This window comes from Halichoerus grypus, chromosome 5, assembly GCF_964656455.1.
Source record: "Halichoerus grypus chromosome 5, mHalGry1.hap1.1, whole genome shotgun sequence".
In the NCBI taxonomy this organism is placed as follows: domain Eukaryota; kingdom Metazoa; phylum Chordata; class Mammalia; order Carnivora; family Phocidae; genus Halichoerus; species Halichoerus grypus.
In genome coordinates this window covers 181,386,587-181,413,107 of record NC_135716.1, presented here as the reverse complement: position 1 = coordinate 181,413,107, position 26,521 = coordinate 181,386,587, and the positions used below count along the sequence as shown (strand labels likewise).

The 26,521-nt window shown below is 38.2% G+C and overlaps 1 protein-coding gene across 7 annotated transcripts in view; it reads right to left on the bottom strand.

The window, feature by feature from the left end:
- Nucleotides 1–26,521, bottom strand: part of RERE (arginine-glutamic acid dipeptide repeats) — a 415,927-nt gene that overhangs the window by 173,520 nt on the left and 215,886 nt on the right. The window lies entirely within an intron of this gene.

Here is a 26,521-nt window from a genome sequence, read left to right as displayed (position 1 = left end):
ACCTATAAATCTCCCCAGTTTAACTAATTCATTCAATATTATGTTATTTAGCATAAACTATACAAAACTACATGAACACATCCTTCTATCTAAATTCTTAGTCATTTTGGTAAATATTTATAAATTGTGTCAGCACAGTGTCAAGGCCATTAAGGGCAATAAGTGAGAAAAACCTTACCCTGCAAGGTCTGGCACAAAGTCCTCTCTCCAAGGTGTGCCAATCTCCCAGCCTGAACGACAGCCCCTCTACGGTACTGCCACCCGACTTGCAGTAATTGCTAGGTCAAACTAACACACAGAATGTGGGCAGTGGTGTGAGTACTAGCAATCCATGGAGCAGGGGATCCTATCTTATTTATCTTCAAATTTCCAGAGAATGGAACAACTTGTCCATAAATATTTATGAATAATAAAGTTCTATGATGATCACGGGCCCCTAAATGTCTGTGGGACACTTAGCCATGTCATCCCCAGAAGTTAACATGGCTCCTGGTTCATTCCAAGAACAAAGGAGGAAATACTGCCTTCCTATCTGAAGGCTACGGGGCTACAGCCTGAGGGAGACTGTCTCTGTACACCTGGTTGGGAGACGGCTGAACATGGCAAGTGCACTCAGGCTTCCCAAGGCCTCATAAAATAATTTCTAACCCAGGTGAGGGCCTTAAGAGACCTCCCCAAGGTGAATGCAGTATCGTTCCTCTTAGCAGTGTCTACCTTCTCACGACAGGTCGGAGGGGAGTCAGAAATGAATGAGAACTAAAATTCAAGACACATCTCTTGTTTATGAAGGAGGTGACCACATCTAAAATATGTCAAAGGAGTCTTCCTTAATAAAGTAAGATGCTTTCTGCTTAAATGAGAGGTATGTATATAGTCCTCACTAAAAGTCCAGAAAGGCTTCCCAAAAAAACCAACAACAAAAACCTTCACTAAAATACCTAAGCCATTTAAATTACTAGAAATAAAAGAACTGCCAAAAGTCTTGATGAACTCAAATGTGAAGAAGTGCTATTCCAAAGTGAGTATCATCAACACCAGGGTTCATACTTTCTAATTAACTGTGAAAAAAGACAGGCCTACAAAAACAAGTCATCATTATTGCTTTGAATAAAACAGACTGTACACAAAGAATAAACCTACATAATGGTACTTTTTCGTTTTTATCCATTTTGCACTTTTATATTCTATGCTGTTTATACTAAAGGTGGGAAAATCAGGATGAATCAGCGTTATATAAAAAGAATAAATGTTACATGCAAGAGTTTACACACAAGAGCAATTACTCCCTGCAGAGGATTAGGAAGGAGGCGACATCCGACCTGGGGGGAAAATGGGAAAGATTTCAATGGATCCTTTCTAGGCAAAGGAGACCTGAGGAAGACATAAAAATAGAGAAAAGAGAGAGGAAGCACTAGACATCCCCCCGGTCCATCTGCATGTAGCACAGGAAAACGTTCTGCATGGTATGGAGAAGAATTGGAATCCTGCCTTTAGTGGGTTTTTCTCTGGACAAGGGGGGTCCTCTATCTCTATTGCTGACCAAATACACAGGCAATGAGGGACAACACACCAGGTGGCGAGAAAGCAACTAAAAGATTACAGTTTCCCCCCAAGGCACAGCAATAAACAGCAAGGCCAGGATGAGGCAAACCAGGGGGAGAGGCAGAGGCTGTTTGGAGGTAACTCAAAGAATAAACTCGCCTAAGTTAATACACTGTCTCATATGAGGGTTCTCACCTTCAGCATTGCTGACATTTGGTCCAGATAAGTCTTTTGTGGGTGCCTATCCTGTGCACTGCTTGATTATTAGCAGCATTCCTGGCCTCCAACCACTAAATGCTAGAGGCACCCCTCCCTCATTGGGACAACCAAAAAAATGTCTCCACACGTTGCCAAATGTTCCCTGAGGGGAAAAAATTACTCCCCACACCCCGGTGGAAAACCAATGGTCTAACAGTTTCTTTTTTAAGGAAAGCTAAACCAGAATGGTGAGAATAAAGCCTGGTTTAAGCACTACCAGAAGGGAACATGGAATGTAGGTAAGAACATGGTAAAGTCTGTCAAAAGTTGGGTTCGAACCCCATCTTCACCACCTCCTAGCTACATGACTGTGGGCGTGTTAGTAAGATATTCTGAGCCTCCCCTTTTCTGTAAAACAGGAATACTGAAACCTACCTAACAGATGACTGAAAGAAGGAGAAAGATGGAAAAGTGTCTGGAACTGAGTAGGCACTCAGTTTTCTGTTAGTAGGTGACCATAACCAGTGCTTCACAGAAAAATTTCAGGAACTCTGCTGAGAACCATAGGAGTTATTTCTTCATGAGAATATGGTTTCTTTCAAGAGATGAGAGATATTCAGTCCCTTAACTACTAATGGATGCCTCAATGCTCACAGTAATGAACTACTTAACAGGGCTCAAAGGAATTCAGATCTACTAGCAGTCTTAGAAACCGTGTTCTGAAATCTATACTTCCATGTATTTTTTTTTTAACACATCTAAGATGTCTGAAAACCTGAGGAACAACAGAAATAAGCTCTTAAAGGTACCCTAACTGGCAATCATACAATGTCTATTTTTCAGAACCAAGCCAGCAATTCTGGCTACCTTTTGAGGTTTAATATCTATGTTAACTTCTGACCCTCACACACTTAATGATCACACACACACACACACACACACACAATTACTGCTCTGGTTTATTTGTATCTAGATTTATGACTCCTAATACCAGAGGCAAGTATATACAAAGGCAGTTGAAAGCCTACTGGATTTCCTAATGCAGTACTACCTAATCACCAGGGAGTGGCAGCATTGCGTTTAAAAAAAGCCTCCAGAATCTTAATTCCGGATACAACAGAACAAAAGGTAGATTCAAAGTAAACAAGTTTTGAACAAACATTAAGTAGCTGTAACAGACATAATCTTTCAAAACAGGCCTGGAAGTTAAAGATTAAACGTCTATAAAAGGAGGCGGTGTGCTGTTTCAGAGAGTACTAGACTAAAATAATCTAGCCTTCTAGTCCTGTCTGCAATCACTAGTTTGCTGGGGACAACCTCAGTAGAGTCACCTGGCCATCTGACAAATGTAGGGGAGAACAACAGGATTTCTAGAATCGCATTTCATTTTATATGCTTATATCTAGATTTCTTCCCCAGACAAAACCAATAGATAAAGTGGGGTTGGGGGAGAGCCTCCTGTTTTCTCCACATCAACATGATGACATCAGCTAACATTAGCATCCTAAAGAGGTTTTACAAATTAAAATGCCATCTTTCCTGGAAGCTACTGTGCAGTGAGGAACAGCAAAGGGGAACAGAGCAGCGCACCCCCTTCTACCGGTAAATGCTCCCAAAGCTGCCTCAGACACACAGGTGCTGCCCAATATTAACCACAGGATATCTTCGTGTTCTTCCCACTGTTCATTAGACAAAGACCGCTGCTCAGAATCACAGAAAACTGAAAGCAAAAGTAAACTTAGAGATCACCTGATTTAGCCCAAACCACCTAGGTATGAATCAGGGTTTTGCAACTGACTTGGGCAAATGACTTCTCCAAGTCTCACTACTCTCATACATAAAATGAGGGGAAATAATAGCCTCTGCCACATTCAGTTGTGAGGATTAAATAAATTAATATGAGTAAAGTGAACTGGCTCTCAGTCAGTGTTGGATATTATTATCGTACAGATAGTCTACAGATGCAGACAGGAATCAAGCTACAAGAGGTTTACTTATACATTTTGCTTTTCCCAGATTCAAAATTAAGCTGGTAAGAGCAATACAAAAATAAATCATGTAGCAAAGGAGGGGGGAAGAATTTCCACTTTTGCAACAATTTGAGAAGCATATCAAGTATTTTTAATAAATAGGCCTCATTACCAACTAGTGATATAATTGTACAACTCCATAAAGGTCAAAATGGTTATCAGTGACACATTTTAAACAGAATGCTGAATAAAGAGGGAAGTGGTGAGAAGCTTCCCATGTGAAGGCACCCTGGGGTATATTTCTGGATACAGAGAAGAGCCCACTGCGAAGTCAGTAATTTCCCACCACTTTATCTTGAGAGAGAGAGAGAGATCTGACTGGACAGGAAGCAGGAAGCACCAGCTCTAAGGAAAAACCACCACACAGGAACGTGTCCAATGTGCTTACAGTAAGGTTTCCCAGGATAACTGTGTAAACAAGTAGAGTAGTTGATCCTGGGTTAAATTAATGGATTCTTCCACATCACTGGCCTGGACTTCTCTGAAAGGAGGGATGTATGTAAATTTAAGGAAATAATTTAATTGAGGACAAAACCCATCCCTACCTGGGTTTAGAAAAAAGACAAACAGCTTAATATTGGGTGTTTGGGAACAGAACAGGAGGATTTGTAGAGCTATGAATATCAGACAATGGACTGAAAATTAATGAACTAAAAAATCAGAACTGAAATTAAACATTCAGGATGAGGTAACTAACAAAGGTAGACTAGGAGAAAGGGAAGGCAAAGAGGAGGTTGCTGTTGAAGGGACTGGTTCATTTTATCGGCAGCACAGAATTCAACCATCCCAAATAAATATAAGATCCAAGGCCAAGAAGTAAATTTCCCTTCCTAGAGATCTTCATGATTATTAATACAGTAGCTCCACTGATTAAACAGCCAATCTGAATCTTTCCTAAGACCAGTCTTGATATCATCTGAAAAAACATTTTAACATTAAAAAACAAATGAGGGCACCTGGGTGGCTCAGTTGGTTAGGCAACTGCCTTCGGCTCAGGTCATGATCCTGGAGTCCCGGGATCAGGTCCCGCATCAGGCTCCCTGCTCAGCGGGGAGTCTGCTTCTCTCTCTGACCCTCCCCCGTCTCATGTGCTCTCTCTCTCTCTCTCTCATTCTCGCTCTCTCAAATAAATAAAATCTTTAAAAATAAAATAATAAAAAAATAAAAAATAAATGAAATATGGGGGTGGTGGTTGGAGGTCACCCATGACCAACAGGACAAGTGCAGAGATTATTTTATACAATATGGAGGAGGACCCCAACCCAGGATGGGAACAACAATAATTTTAAATTCACCTGCATTATACAGGAAAGACCTTCTTTGTCCCATCAATCACCTACCAGCTCCTGCAGACATCATCGAGGCTCTCAAAGCCCTCCAAACAACCCCAGCTATCCCTCCTCTGTTACCAAATTTGACAGAAGGATCAGGCCAAAGACAACTAAGCAAGATATAAAGATGGATACCATCACATAAAAAAACTTTGCAAAGTCAAAATAATCTGCTAGAGGTAATAATTGGTGAACTTCCCTCAAATTTTTAACTGCTTAGTTCTTGAGAGCTTGCATTTCAAATAATGGAAGATCTAGATTCAGAGTCAGGTGAAATCAGACGAAAATTCTTATTTTTCTAAAGCGAAAATAGCCAATCAAGTTTTTCCAGAAATTTGAAAGTAGAAGTACCTACTATTTGTATACTAGATGGTTTAAGAAAATATCTTTTGAAGAAACTTTTCATGCATTTCCACAACGTGGTGATAATAAGGCTAAGAGTTATATGAATATTAAAGGTTTACTGTATAATTCAGATATATCTACACAAACTGAATTGATGTTAAGGACACTTAGCTGGGGGGGGGTGCGAAAGGGGGGGAGGAGATGACAATGGTCCACCAGAGACATAACGCCCTCTCTTTCCGGTTTAAAGTGAAAAAATTAAAAATAACAATAATAAAAAAATAAAGTTAAAGGGGCATTTCAATCCTGCTGGGTCCACCTCCACCCACAAGGAGATGCCTTTTGGGAAGACTGCCCTCAAAAGACCTTAGGGACACAGTCTTACTGGCTCCAATATTCCTGACTCTGAGGGGGGGGAGAAGGGGCAGCAGACAATGTGGTCAAGGCCTACTATTCTTCTCCAAGGCCAGAGATAAGTCCAGGCATATGCACAGAAGAATCCAATCTAAAGATAAGCTTTCTGTATCAGAGGATCATACTGAACTATGTAGATAAACATCAGGGCTAATTGAGATCAATCAAAATGAAATCAGGTAGGAAATATCTTGTAATATTTCAAGCCACTGCTCTATTCCTAACATGAGACACTAGAAATATAACAGTTTCTATCTTTATATCTAAATGGCTTTATAGTCATCACAGCTCAAAATGCCATGAAAGAGCTTTAGGAAAACATAACAAGGCTTGGCCATCAAGGTCCATCCATCTCAGAGTTCTGCTCTCCCATGGGTACGAAGAGAGAAAGCCAAAACACTGATTCCAGAATCTTGTTCTCAAAGGAGAAGAAAGGGCTTTGAGTATCTCCTCCTACCAGGCTATCATATACAAATCTCCCAAATGTACTAAGAAGTATTTTGTCTCCTTTTATTTGGGCAGATGGAGTAAGGGAGAGTAAATATCTTACTGCCACTGAGTAAACAAAGTATCCACTCTTGTTTTATCTTAAAATGCCTTCTTCCAACTTTCTCAAGTGTGCAGGATGCAGACCTGCAGGGGTCACGCTCTACACCCCACTGCCCAGTGGGGACTGAGCACATCTCCCTTCTGGTGGCCATGTCACTTGAGTTTCATAGTCCTGTTTAATGGAGTAATGGTTATAAGTTATGTGTCAACTTGACTGTGCTAAGGGATGTCCAGATAGCTGGTAAAACAGTTCTGGGTGTGTCCAGGGGGGTATTTCTGGAAGAGATTAGAATTTGATTCAGTAGACTGAGTAAACAGATCTGACTTCAATGTGGGCAGGCATCACCCAATCTGTTTGGGGCTGAACAGGACAAAAAAAGCAAAGAAAAGATACATTCACTCTCTCTTCCTGAGCTGTGACATCCATCTTTTCCTACCACCAGATATTGGAGCTCCTGGTTCTCGGGCCTCCGAACTCCAGCACTTATACCAGTGACCCTGGGTTCTCAGGCCTTTAGCCTCAAACTGGGAGTTAGACAACTGGCTCCCCTGATTATCAGGCCCTTGGACATGGACTGAACTATACCACCTGCTTTCTTAGTTCTCTATCTTGCAGATAGCAAATTATGGGACTTCTCTGTCTCCATAACCTTGTGAGACAATTCATATGGCATATATACTCCCCACATATCTCTCCTATTGGTTTCTGTTTCTCTGGAGAACCCTAATACAAGTGGCTATTTATCATTTATTGGCATTTCCAAGTGGACATAACCCGGGACTACACAGGAGTCTACTCAGAACTAGCATAATGAATACTCTCTTTAAAGATAAATAGAGGAAAGAAACTGAGAAACAAAGCATATCCACTTGACTAAGGTGCTAACTGGCTATAGGCACCAGAATCAAGGTTACAAGCTCATTTTCCAAACCTGTGGCACCTCAATCCAAAAGAATGTTTTCAAGAGATTGCATCAGCATCTGGATCCTGTAAGAGGATTTAAATCACATCGTATCAGATAAATCAGGTAAAGCAAGAAGGTGGAACTCTGGGAGTGAAGATGACTTTTTACATTGTTCACAACCAAGCTGTGCAAGTGACTGGTTACATACAAATCTCTGGAAAGATGATGCAACCAAAAATGTGCTGAAATCCAGGCTCTAATGATCAGAAATCATTTCTAAAAATCACTGTTTCTTGATGATATCTTATTTATTAAATTTCTGTCTTTAGGTTAATTATTTTTATAGTTTAATCTGGACAAAAGTCAGTCAATATTTTGGTAGGACCAAAAAGGTACTTGAAAATGAAATCATCTTCCACCTGCTAACTACGGAATCCAAGCTTATTAAGGCATTTTCTATCTAAGATTACACTGGGTAGGAACAATACAATTTTTAGACAACAGATTCCTTTATTTGCAGTGGAGAGACCAAAACTAAGCACAGGTGCCGCCTGGGAAGACTCTCACCTCTTGGCCTCCCTTCACTTGTAAGAGGAGGCGGGGTTGCCAGGTGCTGTCCACTGTCCTTGTCCTCTTAGACTGAATAACAAGTTCATGTCACATACACATGAGTAAGCTACACTTAAAGGGAAACTTTATACATTGGGAGAGATATATCAAACTACAGGGCATTCCTGTAATTTACCACATGTATCCTGTATATTATCGTGACAAAAATACTAAATGTCAGATTCAGGATTTAAAAGCTCTCAAGTTTGCGTTGACAGATCAAGTTAGGAAGATGAAATTTCACAGATATATTAGGACTCTATACTTAAATCCCCAACATCTACTGTCCAAACCCAAAATAAATTCCCTCCCAAAAGCCAGTATTTTTGGGGTGCATGAGTGGCTCAGTCGTTAAGCATCTGGCTTCGGCTCAGGTCACGATCCCAGGAGCCCTGCTTCGGGCTCCCTGCACAACGGGAAGCCTGCTTCTCCATCTCTCACTCCCCTGCTTGTGTTCCCTCTCGCTGTCTCTCTGTCAAATAAATAAATAAAATCTTTAAAAAAAAAATAAAGTAAAATAAAATAAAAGCCAGTATTCTTTCCAGTAGCTATGATTTTATCAGATAAATTTATAACCACAAATTTTCTATTTGGCTCCAAATATTTCCCCCATAATGGAGGAAAAAACAGCTGTTCATAGCACCACAAGAAATTGCCAAATTGCCTTTAATCCGTACTAAATGGAATTAAACAATCCAGTGAATTTCTTTTTTAAAAAGTCAAGCTCAAATACTATAAAGTTTGACATCTTTGCAATACTTTGGTTGTTCTCTGTTGATGGTGACAGCAGCAGCGATTCTACTCCCCGGGGATTTTACTCACCACTTCTACATGACCTAGCTAGAAAAGTTAGAGAGCTCTATCACAAACCAACAACAGGTCAGATGGTGTAGTAGTGAAAATGAAGTTAAAGAAAGGGGTTAAAACCTGGGCTAGAGGCTTCCAAAATTCTCTAGAAGTTTCACAAATAAAACAAACGATCACTTTAATTTTTAAATAAAAATTACTAAACTTATGATTAAAGGCACATCACACTGATTTTGCTATTAGAAACAGACGCTGAGGGGCGCCTGGGTGGCTCAGTTGTTAAGCGTCTGCCTTCGGCTCAGGTCATGATCCCAGGGTCCTGGGATCGAGCCCCGCATCGGGCTCCTGCTCCGCGGGAAGCCTGCTTCTCCCTCTCCCACTCCCCCTGCTTGTGTTCCCTCTCTCGCTGTGTCTCTCTCTGTCAAATAAATAAACAAAAATCTTTAATAAAAAAAAAAAAAAAAAAGAAACAGACGCTGAAATACCTTGAAAAGATTTCACTGAGTCAGCACATGCCTTACAGAAGTGGTTCTCAAACTTGTTAGACTCAGGATTCCTTACTCTCTTCAAAATTATTGAGGCATTCAAAGAACTTTTGTTTATGTGGGCTATATCTTATCAGTACTTACTATATTGGAAAATAAATATTAAAAAGTTTCAAGGTATTTTTTACTAAATCATTTAGCAATAACAAACTGACTACATGTTAACATAAATAATTGTAAAAAAATAACTAAAAATTTTAAAACAAAATTTAGGAAACAAGTAAATATATACATTTTCTTACTATGGCTTAAGATAACAGATTCTCATATCAGATACTTGCATTCCATCTATTGAGATATTACACATCATTTAGCCCTTGTAAAACTCCACTCTACACTCACGAAAGGAGAATGAAAAAGGCAAATGATACCTCAGCATAATTATGAAAACAGTCTGACCCTGCACACCCACGGACCAAACCTGAGAAAAGCTGTTCTATAGGATGAAATGAACAAGCTGTAAAAACACTCCCAGATGCCCTCCTCTTTTACCCTGGTAGTTTACACAATGGAAGTAGTAAGCATGCTCCCCAAACAGAACCATGAATGGAGATCTGAAAACACACATTCATTTAGAAGTAAGATACTATTAAGAATAGAAGACTTGGGGGGCGCCTGGGTGGCTCAGTTGGTTAAGCGACTGCCTTCGGCTCAGGTCATGATCCTGGAGACCCGGAATCGAGTCCCGCATCGGGCTCCCTGCTCAGCAGGGAGTCTGCTTCTCCCTCTGACCCTCCCCCCTCTCATGTGCACTCTCTCTCTCTCATTCTCTCTCTCAAATAAATAAAAAATCTTTAAAAAAAAAAAAAAAAAAAAAAGAATAGAAGACTTGGGGGGGATGGTGCGCCTGGGTGGCTCAGATGGTTAAGCGTCTGCTTGAAGCTCAGTTCATGATCCCAGGGTCCTGGGATTGAGCCCCGCATCAGGCTCCCTACTTAGTGGGGAGCCTGCTTCTCCCTCTGCCTCTGCTTGTACTCTCTCTGTCAAATAAATAAATAAAATCTATTTAAAATTTTTTTTAATTAAAAAAAATAGAAGATTGAGGGTGTCTAGGTGACTCAGTCAGCTACACGGTTAAGTGTCTGCCTTTAGCTCAGGTCATGATCCCAGGGTCCTGGGATAGAGCCCCACATTGGGCTCCCTGCTCAGGGGGAGTCTGCTTCTCCTTCTCCCTTTGCCTCTGCCCCCACCCCAACCCCGCTTGCTGACTTGTGCTCTCTCTCAAATAAATTCTTAAAGAAAAGAATAGGGGCGCCTGGATGGCTCAGTCGTTAAGCGTCTGCCTTCGGCTCAGGTCATGATCCCAGGGTCCCGGGATGGAGCCCCACATCGGGCTCCCTGCTCGGCGGGAAGCCTGCTTCTCCCTCTCTCACTCCCCCTGCTTGTGTTCCCTCTCTCACTGCGTCTCTCTCTGTCAAATAAATAAATAAAATCTTTAAAAAAAAAAAAAAAAGAAAAGAATAGAAGAATGATTTTTATTTATACAATCAGACATTCTGGTAGTGGGCAGGAAGTTAAACTCTTGTAAAAGGGAAGAAAATCTAGATAAGAAAGCTGTCATTTCAGTTTAAAGTATTTTTCTTTCTGAATTTTGAGCCCAGGGGGTGCCTGGGTGGCTCAGTCAGTTAAGCGTCTGCCTTTGGCTCAGGTCATGGTCCCAGGGTCCGGGGATGGAGTCCTACATGGGGCTCCCTGCTCTGCGGAGAGCCTGCTTGCTTCTCCCTCTCCCTCCCACTCCCCCTGCTTGTGCTCTCTCTCTCTGTCAAATAAACAAAATCTTTAAAGAAAAATTTTTAAAAAGTAAAATTTGAGCTCATTATATCATGAAATATTTAAAGCTTGATGCAAACAAGAATACATAGACCTACACTTTAAAAAAAATAACTGTACTTTAAAACAATGGTGAACCTTTAAGAGTTGGAAGCATGCATGCATAAAAAAATGGCCTGGATAACTTTATGTAGCAACTGGAAATTCCAGGCAACTCTGTGACCATTTCAAAAGTGGTGCTGCTTCCTACCCCAGAAAACTAGCACCATGAAACAACATTAACGTTTAAGAAAAGAAAAATAAAGGACTTTCAGCTTACAGTACTATATTAAAGCATCAGTTTTTATAAAGCTAGACATGCTTATTTTATGTGAATCCAGCAATATTCCTCTCTTTCTAGGTAATAACCTTTTAGTACCTTTGCTTTCTGAATTAAAGTGCAAAACTATAGAGCTGATAATGCAGTAAAATACCTTTTAGCAACACAAAGATGTTTAGAATTAAGTATCTGTACTTTCAAGGAGCACTGATATAGGCTTAGAAATCATTATTGATGTAAATTACCAGCCTGTATAATAATAGAAAAACAATTACAGCTGGCAAACATTTTCAACTTGAAAATAAACAAATTCAAATAGTTTGGTAGAAGAAAAGAAAAATCAGTAGGAACCCTGAGAATTTTTTTGCAATATTTCATTTTATGTGAACTAGTCTGTCTTGTCTTAAATATCTTATTCTTCTCTCCTTTTGATTTAAACCTAAACAAAGACTGTAACCTTTAATACCTGTTAGTCTATTTATAACTGTTCCATCTACAACCATTTTTCTAATACAAACATGCCCTGATAGCTTATCTCAGTCCACATGCCAGACAACAAAGGCCCACTGGCCTGCTGGAGAGGAGAAATGGAAAGCAGGAAATGAGAAGGCTTAGTTAATCCCCAGATAATCGATCAGTGTATTCAGTCAAGTGTGAGCTGAGCTGAGGAAATGCTGCTCAAAACACACACACACACACACACACACACACACACACACACACACACACCACAAGAGAGAAAAATCAAAGAACACATGACCAGAGAGCCACAGTTCATTTTAAAATAGGTTAATTTCGGTGAAAAAGATTCCCCATCACGTTCAACCACTAACACAACGTATATAAATAATCTTTTGAACTAAGACCTTTTTCTTTAAAATCCTCATCCTCTATCCTTTTTAAGAAACAAGTTTTAACTTTTGGGTTTTGTTTTACTGTTTTGGTTTTGGTTCATCTTTTTTTCTAAGTCAGCTTTATTGAGGCATAATTTATACACAATAAAATTAACATATTTACGGTTTCAATTAGTTTGACAAATGTTGTATAAATCAAGATAGGCAATGTTTCCACTACCACAAAAAGACTACCTTATTTTAGAAGTGATGAATCTGTGATGCTGAAAAAGCTTTGTGCCAGTGAAAGCTAGAAAAGAAACATCTTAATCTAAATTCCTTCTTCCATCTTAACTGACAGAGAAGTGAATGTGAGAAAAACAACTCTGAGTTAGCTATGACATTTTCTCCTAGTTATTGCTGAAGACTACTACAAACAACAATCCCATGCTCTTTAAAATCAAATAATTTGCTAGATAAAAGTTCTGGGCTGAGACTTTCTTTATATGATCTCCTAACATTTCCAGAACATAGATAACAGTTATAATGATCATAGTTATAAGTAAGAATAAATGAAAATAATTTCAAGTTAGTTTCATAGTATACTTTCCTCAAATCATATAACCAATATTTAATGAGCTTCTATGAGGTATCAGACATTGTTCAAGAGATAGACAATGAGGATTCATAAGAGATGACCAGATAAAGTCCCAGGCTTGATAGAGCTTATGTCACAATGGTGGGACAGACCCTTTGCCAACCCCTCCACCACTAAAAACAAGGTCAAAAAATGAATTTTAAGTGTTTCAAACAAAGCCACGAGCAATGAAATCTGCCACTTAGTAACCATACACCCCTAGACAAGTAATTTTTTTATACTATATGTAGTCTTTACTATATGTAGTCTTTTGGGGTATTATTTTCCCTAAAACTAGCAGTCTTCCCAAAGGCACCTGAGGATGGCAGGAAAACACGTTCTATGACTTGACTGCTTCATATAGACAAAGAAGGGTCTAAAATAACCTTGACAAATCCATACACCAATTTCTCCATCCACAGGAATAACACTGAAACCCAAGTGTGTATATGTCTCTGTCTCTCAGCTAAGGCTGAGCTTTGTTCATAAAAATTCCCAAAGGTTCTTCTATTGTCTTTATTATTTTTCCTTTAAGGAATTTATTATCAAACACTTCACAGGCAGAAAGGTTTAAAAATAATTTACTATGTACTAAGCTTATTTTAAGGAATAAAACATTACCAAACCTGAAGAAGCTGCCTGACACTCCACCTAGACAAAGTTCTCTTACTCCCCGCCAGAGGTAACCACTACCTTGAATTTACTGTTGTTCATTCCCATACACTTTTACTTCATACGTATACCTAACTAAAAATATGTAAGACACAGTTTTGCAGTTTTTACACTTTACATAAATGACATCTTACTCTGATTTCTTCTGCAATGTTTGTTTATTCAGCACTTTCTTGCATGAGTCATCCATGCCCTAATTCATTCATTTTAAATAATACATATTACCTCCATGTACAACACCAGACTATTCTCATAAATTTTTCTGCTGATAAATTATAAACTCCTATTCGTGTCTGTGCAAGTTTATCTAAGGCACGTGAAACTTTTTTTTTTTGTTTAACTATACACCCAACATGGGGCTCAAACTCAGGACACCAAGATCAAGAGTTGCATGCTTTGTCAACTGAGCCAGCCAGTCCACCCTTGAAACTTTTCAATTCAATTTATCTAAGTTACTCTGAATGTTTGACGCCACAGCTAAATGTTCAAACTTATAGTATAACATTGTTCATAATGTCCTTCTGATATCTTACTAATAATGCCTGTAGGATCTGTAGTATTGTCCCAATTTTACTCTTCATATTGGTAACTTGCTATTTTCTTTCTTTATCATCTTTATGGGAATTTATCAGTCATTTCAAAGGAGCAACTTTTGATATTGGTGATTATCTTTGCTCACTTCCTTTTTAATTCAGTAATGTGTATGCTTATCTTCATTATTCCCTTCTGTTTCTTGGGTTTAATCTTAATTTCTCTTTTAAATTTCTTAATATAGATACTCAGACCATTGATTTTATTCAACCTTTCTTACTTTCCTATATATATTTAAAACTAAAAATTTACCTCTGAGTATAGCTTCAGCTATAACCTACAACTGTGATATGTTATAATTTCAATAATCGTTCAAGCAAAATATTTCCTAATTTCCACTGTAATTTCTTATTTAAGCATTAGAAATGTATCACTATATTCCACACATTTGTGGATTTTCTAGGTAGTCATTTTGGTTTTGATTCCTACCTTAATTTCACTGTGGTCAGAGAATATGTTTTCTATGACTTCAATCCTCTGAAATATGTTAAGATCTGCTTTAAGATCTAACACAATCATTTTTTTTTTTTTTAAGATTTTATTTATTTATTTGACAGAGACAGACAGCAAGAGAGGGAACACAAGCAGGCAGAGTGAGAGAGGGAGAAGCAGGCTCCCCGCTGAGCAGGGAGCCCAATGCAGGGCTCGATCCCAGGACCCTGGGATCATGACCTGAGCCGAAGGCAGACGCTTAATGACTGAGCCACCCAGGCACCCCTAACACAATCATTTCTGATAAATATCCCATACACACTTGAAAAGAATGTATTCTTCAATCATTGGGTATAGTGTTATGTATATTAGAATTAGCTCATATTTTTAAATTGTATTGTTCAATACTCTATTCTTACTGATTTGTAATATACTTATTTCTCAATTACTGAAGGAGATATGGCGTTTTTTTGTTTTTAAAGATTTTATTTATTTATTTGACAGACAGAGAGACAGCAAGAGAGGGAACACAAGAAGGGGGAGTGGGAGAGGGAGAAGCAGGCTTCCCGTGGAGCAAGGAGCCCAATGCGAGCTCGATCCCAGGACCCTGGGATCATGACCTGAGCCGAAGGCAGATGCTTAACGACTGAACCACTCAGGCACCCCCGAAGGAGATTTTAAAATCTAATTGTCCAAATATTCTTTAACAGTTTAGGATCAATTGCAGTATATTTATACAATGCAATATTACATAGCAATGAGAATAAACTAATGCAACATACAAAAACATGGATACATCTCACAAACAACATGCAGAGCCAAAGAAACCAGACAGATAAATATGTATCATAGCATATAAAGTTCAAAGGCAGGCAGAACTAAACTATGATGTTAGAGCTCACAGCAGTGGTTATCATGAGGTTAGTGTCTGGGAGAGGGCATGAAGGTGGTTTCTGGAGTACTTAAAGCATTTTTCTTTCTTTTTTTCTTTTTCTTTTTTTTTTTTTAAGAGAGGGGGAGGGCAGGGAGAGGGAGAGAGAATCTCAAGCAAGCCCCAGCCCAGGGTGGAGCCAGACACGGGGCTCAATCTCATGACCGTGAGATTACCACCTGAGCCAAAATCAAGAGTTGGACACTTAACCAACAGAGCCACCCAGGCGCCCCAGCATTTTATTTCTTGATATGAGTAGTAGTTAATAGAACTCTACACATATTATACATACACACTATGTATGTATAATTCACTGAACTGTACAATTATAACTTTTATTTTTTCATGTATATATGTATTAGACTTAAATGAAAATTTTAAAATTTTAAAAATTAAAATGTACACATACACACATGTAAATGTATAATATTTCGGGAAAGATACAAGAAACTGGTAACAATGGTTACCTCTAAGGAGGAGAAGTCTGTTCCAGACTTCTCCTCCTTAGAGGCAATTTATTATGCCACAAAGTAATAAAGTGCTCAAAGCATGATAGGGACATGTGAAAGACACACAAAAACTATCCAAAAAAGGCTCCCACGGGCTCAATCTGAAACAATTTGAAAATCAAAATATATAATGATAATAATGGATTATAACCCACTGAATAAAACAGGAAACCATACATGCATGCTGATATATGTAAGTGAATAAACTGAACAATTACTGAGGAACAGGATATTTTCATAGTCACAAAGTACCTTTTCACAAAATACTAATTACAAAGGATAAGAAGTAACTTTAAAGCAGAGAAGCCTGGTAGACCCAACTTTAATCAAGTGATCAAAGTGAACACCAATAACGGAACAAACAGAAATCGAATAATGCCTGCAATGAGATGCAATAAGCAGATCCGTAATCTGAATCTAATAATAAGGGAACACCATACAAATGCAAATGGAGGAACATTCTACAAAATAACCGGTCTGTAAATCTTCAAAAATGTAAAGGTCATGAAAGTCAAGGAAACACCGAAGAACTGTTCCAAATTTTGCAAAGGACTACAGAAACAGGACAACTAGATGTAACACAAAATGAACAACTACCTTAACAGGCATGGGATTTGAGTAACAATGTATTGAGGCTAGTTTTGACAGCTGATTGTTTAATTGTTGGTTATATAAGAAAATATCTCCTTTGTAAGAAATACACACTCAAGTATCGGGTTCGTGGAGCATAACCTGATGACATTCTCAAATGATTCAAGAAAAAAAAGTTTTTTTATATTGTACTTGCAACTTTTCTGTAGGATTGGGGTTGGTTAGACAAAAGATTAGGAAAATAAATTTTAGTTCCAATTTAAAGGTACATAATCACAGGCAGCGGTCACTGAAAACCATTCTGACCAATCATTAGATTTAAAGCTGGGTGTGATGTGTAAGAGTGAAAGGACGAGCAACTGTACAGAATAACGCATGCCACTGTCAGTTAAGAATTATTTTTAGGAATTCAGTCTATGATAAAGATAGCACTGCAAAATAGTAGAGAAAGATGAGCTATTTAATAATTCTGTTGAGGGTGGTGGGATGTCATCTGGAAAAAAATTAAGTTGCATTGTACCTTACACTTTATTGCCAAAATAAATTCCAAAAAAAAAAAAAAAAAAGGACAAAGACTGAAATGTGAAAAATAAAACCATAATGAGAAAAATACAAATTAAAGTTACATCAAGAATATATTCCTCAAATTGGCAAATATCTAAGTTGGTTAACACTCTGATAGCCAGACTGTGGGGAAACAGATTCTCATGTACTTCTTACACAAATATAAATTGGTACAGCCTTTATGGAGAGCAATTGGGAAATACATATCAAAATTATAAGTATCTTCCTTCATCTGTTTCCCCAGAAATACTACTGATTGTAGTTTATTCTAAACATACATTTGCATATACACAAAATAACATGAACAAGTTTATTGAACATAAACAATGTCCATTAATCCTCATTAAGGGGACTAACTAAATTATGGAACATCCACACAATGGAGAACCATAAAGATATACATAATTTTAAGGGAGCAGGGAGGGGAGAACATTTTCTATGTACTGATATGGAAAGATCTCCAACATATGTATTTTTTTTTTTAAGATTTTATTTATTTATTTGACAGAGAGTGACACAGCAAGAGAGGGAACACAAGCAGGGGGAGTGGGAAAGGGAGAAGCAGTCTTCCTGCCGAGCAGGGAGCCCGATGCGCGGCTCAATCCCAGGACCCTGGAATCGTGACCTGAGCCGAAGGCAGATGCTTAACGACTGAGCCACCCAGGTGCCCCTCCAACATATATTCTTTTTTTTTTTTTTTTTAAGATTTTATTTATTTATTTGAGAGAGAGAGAATGAGAGACAGAGAGCATGAGAGGGAGGAGGGTCACAGGGAGAAGCAGACTCCCTGCCGAGCAGGGAGCCCGATGTGGGACTCGATCCCGGGACTCCAGGATCATGACCTGAGCCGAAGGCAGTCGCTTAACCAACTGAGCCACCCAGGCGCCCTCCTCCAACATATATTCTTAAGAGCAAGCTACAGAATAGTGTGCGTAATGTGATAGCTGTTGATTTGCTTATATGTGCATAGAGGCCCCTGGGAAGAATACATATGGAATATAATAACAATGATTATCTGCATGGGGTGAAGTGTGAAGAAAAAGAATTTGGGCAAATAAAAGCCCAAGGACAGGAGGCAGACTTTTCAGTACACCTTTTAATACTTTCTGATTTCTGAATCATGTAAACATATTACCTAGGCAAACACAATTTTTTTTTAAGTCACAGATTATTTTGTTTTCGTCACAGTCCTCTCTTTCTTTCTCCGCCCCGACAGCCTCTCTCTCTCTGTCCACCCTGGCATGTTTCTGTGGCTCTCTTTTCCATATCACTAGCCTTCCCTGGATGACAGATGATGTCTAATTGAGTTGGAATACACACCAACCAGACTGCTAGAGAACAAAATGAACAGGAACAAGCCTAGTTAATTACAGCTGTTCATGCCAACAGTCAGGCGCCCAGTGGTTTACACTTAAGGATTCTAAGAATGTTAAGGCAAATAAATATAAAGCAGTCATACATGTTCTCAACTGCTTGCAGAAGGAAGTCACATACTCCTTTTGCCCTCCGTGCATACCATACCATCCTTATACAGGTCACATTGTTTGCTGAATTTAAAAAGACACAAAGTCTGGGGCGCCTGGGTGGCTCAGTCGTTAAGCGTCTGCCTTCGGCTCAGGTCATGATCCCAGGGTCCTGGGATCAAGTCCCACATCGGGCTCCCTGCTCGGCAGGAAGCCTGCTTCTCCCTCTCCCACTCCCCCTGCTTGTGTTCCTGCTCTCGCTATCTCTCTCTCTGTCAAATAAATAAATAAAATCTTTAAAAAATAAAAAAATAAAAAAAATAAAAATAAAAAGACACAAAGTCTTTAAATATAAAATCCTAAGAGTCTCCAATTGAATATAAGATATTCCATTCAATGATGGTTATAAAGCCAGCCTTGAAATGAAACAGAGAATTACCAACTCCTATTCATCCTGTAATAGACCACCATGGCTGTATACTTCAAGAAGGAAGACGGATGTCATTAATAAGATGTCTTTCTCCTGAAAGAAAGCAATGAGCACTATTTTTTATCATAATATTTTTTGTCTATGTTTGCTATTTCCACAAACTCCTCTTTGATTACAGATCATGTCTTTCAAAGAAGACTACTTGGCAGCAAGCTGCTGACAAAGTACTGACGGCTGTCCTCCCTACACACAGCCCTATTAGCATTTCTGTTGCTGCACCGCACACACTGGCATTATAAATCACACACACTCACTGTCGTGCACAATAACCAAACAGTTACCTAACAACTAAGGGGATTACAACGCTTTGAACTAATCTTTGAATATATGCTCTGATAATTAAATTCCACTGGAGTTTCTACCTTTAAACCAAAACACAGCAACACTGAAATCGGGTGCCATCCACAGCGCCCTCATATTTGCCATGAAATGTCACTTATATTATATAGTTCACATCCAATTACTGAACACAACCAGTGAGAGCATCTATCACTTACATTAAAACAAGCAGAACCCAGCAGTGGGGCTGTCGGAAGCCATCACATGGCTTAAATGGATTTCTCACCTTTCAAATATCAAGGGGTCCTCTTTCCCAGAACATCTCACTAAGGGGTTTGGCCTTTTAACAAAGAGAGCTACCCAAGTTGAAAGAAACATTCAAAAGGCAGGACATGTTGCAAAGCCCAGCTCAGAGCTGGAGACATCTGCCCCTTGTGTTAAAATACAAAATAGTAAAAGATCCTTTATATGAAAAATAAATACACATAAAAAGGGAGCTTTTGTCAAGGTTACTAACAAAGAAGCAAAGTTATATTAATATCTACAGAGTACTTGTTTTTGGCCAGTGTCCCACAGAAATTAGGGAGGCCTCCTGGCCAGAAGATCTATTAATTTCCCAGTTTTTCAGAACAAAGAAACCTTTCCTGAAAGTCTTTGCCTGGAGGCCCAAAGCTAAGCGGGCCACCAAGCACAACGCTATGCTCCTGTGGTTGCTCTGTTATTCTCATATAGTCACCAGGATTAAGGCAAGCTAAAGTCCAGATTTGCGCAATTACACATTCAAGCTCCTATCACCAATGATGATCTCTAAAACAAGGATCAAGATAACTTCCCTAATCTTCTGAGTTCAGAAAAGGTTTTACTGTCAAAAGAAAACATTAGCAGCGGACTCCTGGCAATTAACACATAATATCGCCACCACTTACCTATTAACAATATTACCATATTCTGTCATTTGGGGGAGGAAATCACTACAGAGGGAATTGCAGGAAATCATTTTCTAGCTCTACCAATGTTATGTCAGATAGGCTCACAAGAGAAACTGTCGGAGTTCTAATTGGCAGTAAATAATTACTAGGACATAAAATGAAACAATGCCCGAGAAAATTTAATCTGATCATACAGAAGAAGAGACAGCAAAATCAACTGCCCAGGGAATTTAGACAGGCTACTGCCTCTCTGCATTTATATAGAAATCAAGACATGGTAACTACACCTCAAATCAGGCTCTAGAACAACGGTTCTTAACCTTTGCTGAGACGTTCTCTCTTTAAAAAAAAAAAAAAAAGTGCATACCATGCAAGCTATTACATAAAATTAAAATGTCTGAATACCCAAAGGCTCCCAGTGTAAGAGCCACGACTGTAACATTTGCTTACATACTGTCTGTATCCCCACCCAGCACCCCAAGAGAACCTAAGATCCACAAGGGCAGCAATATCATCAGTTTTGTTCCTTGCTATTCCCTGGAACAAACCAAGGTCGGCTCATAGCAGATCTTCAACTAACAGGAATGAATGAGTGACTAAATGATGACAATAAAAACACAAAAATATGATTTAACTACCCCAGGCAACAAAACATTAAGTTGCCCTAGACTAAAAAGACAACTTCCAATACAAAATTTGAAAACCTTCACCGCACCCTAAACTCAGTGAATAATATGATGCTCCTATGTACTAACCAAAGTTGGCTCCTCACCCATCCACCCATTTAACATGGGAACAGGGAGAAAAAGTCTTCTAGTGCTATCTTAGCAACATGAGGTCCTAACTCTAAACAAATTATACTAAGGGTAAGTTAACCCTAGGCAGTTCATGAAACGTGCTGGCTCCAGCAAAGCTAGTTTTAAATAAACAGTAACTTAAAATGAATCATAGTTTCTACACAAAAACATTTTAAGGTTTTCCATTTGTGTGCATTATGTGTGAATCTCTCAGTCTATGATACCACAAAAATCCAGATTCACCTACTGTGCAAAAATTCATTATTGTGCCTACATTATACAATAGAGGCAAAGAAATAACAACCACTGTTATTCATTATAGGCAGAAAATACCAGAATTGTCCTCTTAGTCCCCTTTCCCCAAAAGTGTTATAAACATGGAATTTTAATTTACTTTTAGTTGATCCAACCATGATATTCCACTGTGTAATCTACATCTTGATATACCTTTGTATCGTACAGATATGAAATAGCCAGAATTAGGTAAGAAAAGGGAAACATATTTAAAGAAAAAGAAATTACAAAAAAATCAAATTTAATAAGGGTTCATAATAATTACCATGTTATATTCAAATCCCACCAAAACAGAAGCTTCTTATGCAGCAGAAATTCACTGTCTTTTAAAAATCTGGTCACACTGACATGAAAAATAGGGCATAGAGGAATTCAAACTGGGTTGTATCTGTAGGAGCCAGCATCTTCTAGAGGTTGACTATAATACAAGATAAAAGAGGCTAAAAGCTAACCAAATATGAATAGTAAAATGAAGGACACTTCAAAAATTAACATTAGAGATAATGTCAAATAATTTGGAACGATCTTCTCTTTGAAGTTCATCATCACATCTATCACAGGGCCCTATATAAATTGCCCTTTGTGGGAAGTCATGGTAGGCAAATTACTACACACTAGTATTAGATATCCTAAACATCTAGAAAAAACCTGATGCATAATAACTGAGGTGATTCAAACAGTTCGCAGCATAACCAAAGAGCCTTTAATTATATTTACCACATTAACTGGTCCATTTACTTTGGAGCTCATCTCATGCACTACAGTGAAACCAGCTAGATACCAGTGAGCAAAACCAATTGTGTAACCCTGGATATAAGTTCTACGCTAATGTACTGCAAATGCAAATAAAATTTGGATTAAACCCAAAAAATAAAATGTTATAAAACAGCATTACAAGATTTACACTTACTAAACTGTATAAAATGTTTTTAAACCTGCATCGGATTTTAAAAATTGACACATAACTTACAGACAGTGAAATACAGGTACTTTAAGTACACCATTCAATTAGTTTTTGTAAATATATATATACACTCCTTTAGAACTCAAACCCAAAGCATTTCTACCAATGTAGAAAGTTCTCTCAAGCATTTTCCCAAACAATCCCTATCCCATCGGTAGAGGGAACCACTATTCTGATTTCTATCATAGAGACTAGGAGATATATATACATATATTTAAATTTTTAAGAAACTATCAAACTATTCACACGGTTGTACCATTTTCATTCCCACCAGTGAAATATGTCACTTCCTTGCCAGAGTAGGCATCCTTGCCCACAATCAGGGTTATGAGTCTTTTCCATTTAGCTATCCTAGTGTCTATGTAGTGGTATTTACTAGAGCTTAATTTGCATCTTCCTGATAACTAATGACACTGAGCACTTTTTCACAGGCTTACCCACCATTTGTGCATCTTTTTATAAAATGTCCTGTTCAAATCTTCATCCATTTTTTTAAAAACTGAGTTGTCTTATTATTGAGTTGTAGATTTTACTTTTTAGTTTCAAATGTATTCTGAATAATTCCTTTCTCAGATGCGTGTTGTGAACACTTTCTCACAGCCTGAAGCATCACTATGAACATTCTCAACAATGTCTCTTGATTAATTCAATTTTTTTTCCTTTTATGGTTGTACTTTCTATCTCCTCTATAACAAATCTTTGTCCACATCAAGACTGTAAAGATACTCTCCTGTTTTCTTCTTGAAGATTTATAATTTTTACCTTATGTTTAGGGCAACGAGCCATCTCAAATTAATTCTTGGGTGTGGCATAATATAGGGTTGTGTGTTGTCTTTTGTTTTTGCCATATGAATATCCAGTTGTTCCAGCCTGCTGAAAAGACTTTCTTTCTCCCTTTGAAAATAGCTTGATACTATATATGTGGATTCATTTAAATTTGCATTTAAGAACTAAAAGGTTTATTTTAGCCCATGAGACCACTGGCATTTTAATCTCCCTTTGTATGGTATCATCGATACTGGAGAGTATCATTTCCTCTTATTAGCATACTTTATAGTTACATAAAATAAATATAATATTGATCTAATGGTTACACATTATGAGATTTTTCCCATTTGAATTATGTATTTATACTTCATAAATATATACTTGTTTAATATCGTGCATATACACCGAACCGTTGACACTTGTAACGGCTAATGCTTACGTTTGCAAAACATAAAATTTCAGCTATAATTACTGGCTGACAGATTACATCAGATGAATGTATATATCAAAAATCATATTCATACAAAAAAAACATTTCCTTAAATTTCCAACCCCACTCCCTCACCAATATGGTTGCTCCCCTGGCTGAAAAATTAACATGTTTTAGGATTATTCTGTAAGGGATAAACCAACAGGGAAAACTCAAAGCTTTAAAACATATACTATGGGGGAGGAAGGGTTGAAGGTGAAGGAGAAAAGCATATTCTCACAATCAGTGGTGCAAATTGAGATTTCACAGGCCAATCTTCGTATCTATTTAGAAAGACAAGACAAAGGAAACCTCCTGTATGCTTGAACCTGGCCTAAAAAAATTTTTATAAGAAAACTGAGTATCTGTACCTCTGACATGTGCTGAACCAATATTGTATGGTCTTGTCTTCTGTACCTATCCCTCCCTCAAGCTTTATACAAGAACAGTGGCAGTCATGACAAATAGCAGGTCATGATTTAAGAATTCACGGGTTTGTGGTCCTGGGGCTCAGCAGAAAATCATTTCAATAAAAACTAACATACCAGGAATTCTGGGAAGATGGCAGCATCGATTATGGATCTTCCTAGATCCCCACATAAAAACAGATCCAACTAGAGAATCAAATCAAACTCCCACTGACAGTACAACAAAACGAGGAAACAAGGTATCTTTATAAACTGGTGGGCATAAATCAAAAAGACCTGTGGTTATCAGCATCTGCAGGGGAGAAAAACAGAAGGAATGAATGGGGTATCTAGCCTACCTAAGATCAGGAGGATCTCAAAACAACTAACAGGCAGATGTTAGTTGAGGTAGATCAAGGTGAGAACAGCAGCTGAAGACTGCAAGGGTTCTGACCATGTGGACAAGTTAGTAAGAGGAGGCCAGAGAAGGCCAAGAAGTCTAACCACTTGTGAACTCATAAAAGGTCACCACAGCACCCTGCCAGGACAAGGAGCAGTGACAGAGGGGAAGCTACAGGGAATGGGACAATTACAAATTTAACAGGGAAGAAGTTGTTCTGTGAAGTTAAAAGAAAGAAACTCCATTGAACCACATCTCCTTCTGAAAGTTCATGAAAAATTAAATTTGCATAAAAATAAGCAAAAGAAAGGTACTTGAGGATAAACTTCATACAATGTTACTAACAGGAAAAAAAGGAGGAGCTGAATAACATCCCTACAGTCACTGGAAGCACAGGAAAAAATGCACACACACACAACATACAGCCAAAACTGGAACGTGCTGTTACAAAACAAGTTAAAAGATACCATTAAATAAAAGATACAAGACATTAGGGAGCAATATCTATCAGACTCAGGAAAACTCAGAAACAACATGCCAGACCAATTATTTAAGAAATGAAGACTCATCCAAAAGGAATACAAAAGTGAATAAACACAGCTAACAATGCCCGACGAGGAGAAAAAGAAAGTGAAAAGAAGAAAACTTTTAAAAGTTAAAAAAAAGAAAGAAAAAAACATAAAAAGGATTCAGGAGAAAGTGACAAATACAAAAGACAGGTAAGGAACAACTAGCAGACAGATACAGGAGCTCCTGAAAAAGAAAACGAAATTTAAGTGTAAGAACAAATACTAAAAACTATAATCCAAGATATACATAATATATATAAAGATATATATATATAAATATATAGATAGATCGATCTGAGGGCACCTGGGTGGCTCAGTGGGTTGGGCATCTGACTCATGGGCTTCAGCTCGGGTTGTGGTCTCATGGCTCACGGGACAGAGCCCCACATCAGGCTCCATGCTCAGCGGAGTCTGCTTGAGACTCTCTCCCTCTGCCCCTCCCCCACCCTCTCCCTTTCTGGCTCTTTCTCAAATGAATAAATAAATCTCTTAAAAAATATATCAGTATGATTTGTAAGGTATAATGGCTATTTCCCAGCTCTGTCCACTGAAATTTTAGAAATTTTCCCATAATATATGAATCAAAAGATCAAGAATTAATGACCAACCTGGTAACAGAGACCTAAATGGCCCAGACTGTGCTCTTGAAACACCATTTCTCATTAAAAGAAACCAAAGATTCTAGAAGAAATGCTAATTCCAGGTCTGCTGTGGGAAACATTATAATGCATAAGATGAGGATGGAATATCTAGACACTATTAGACCACTAGGGTCATATCAAAAACACTCAGAAACCAACTGGAAGAGGCTCCTACTAGTCAACCATGGAGCAATCTGGGTTTCAATAAGGATTAAGAGCTGCAATCATTTGAAACCCATCAAAAAAGGTTTAAGGGTACCTAATGCATTATTTGAAAACTGGGTAAATAAAGAAAAACATCAAGTCTTTATCCTGCCTTTCCAATATGAATTGCTCAACTGGGTAACCAAGTAGATGACATGAAGCACTGCCATATAAAATTATTCTAGCTAATAAATAAAAACAAAATGACAGAATTAGAATCTCATAATCCTGCAGCTCCCAAGGAACTACCAGATATAGGTATAATATCAAAAATGAACAAAAACCAGATGTAACATATAACTGGTGGAAGTGTATTACACCATCCGTAAACCTGCCCAAATGGATCAGACTCGAGTCTGACCAAACCTCTAGATCCAGCTACTAACGTGCAGGAAATACAGAGGACCGTGGCACATCTTTAACTGCACTGTACAATCAGTAACATCCAGACTGTGGGAGAATCTCCAGGTCAAATGGCTTGGATTCGTCAATAAATAAAGTGTTAACAAAATAAAGGGATGATGAGGAGAAAATCTATACAGATTATAACAGATTTAAAAGATGTATCATAGGCAAAACTAAACTTTAGTGCCCAGAGAGCCACACTTGGGAGATAAAACTATAAAAGAACATAAATAACTACTTTAAAAGTCAGAGCCATGCTTATGCTTAATACTGTAGGGAAGGAAGGGACTGTCATCGCAGAAGAACTTGAGAGATGGC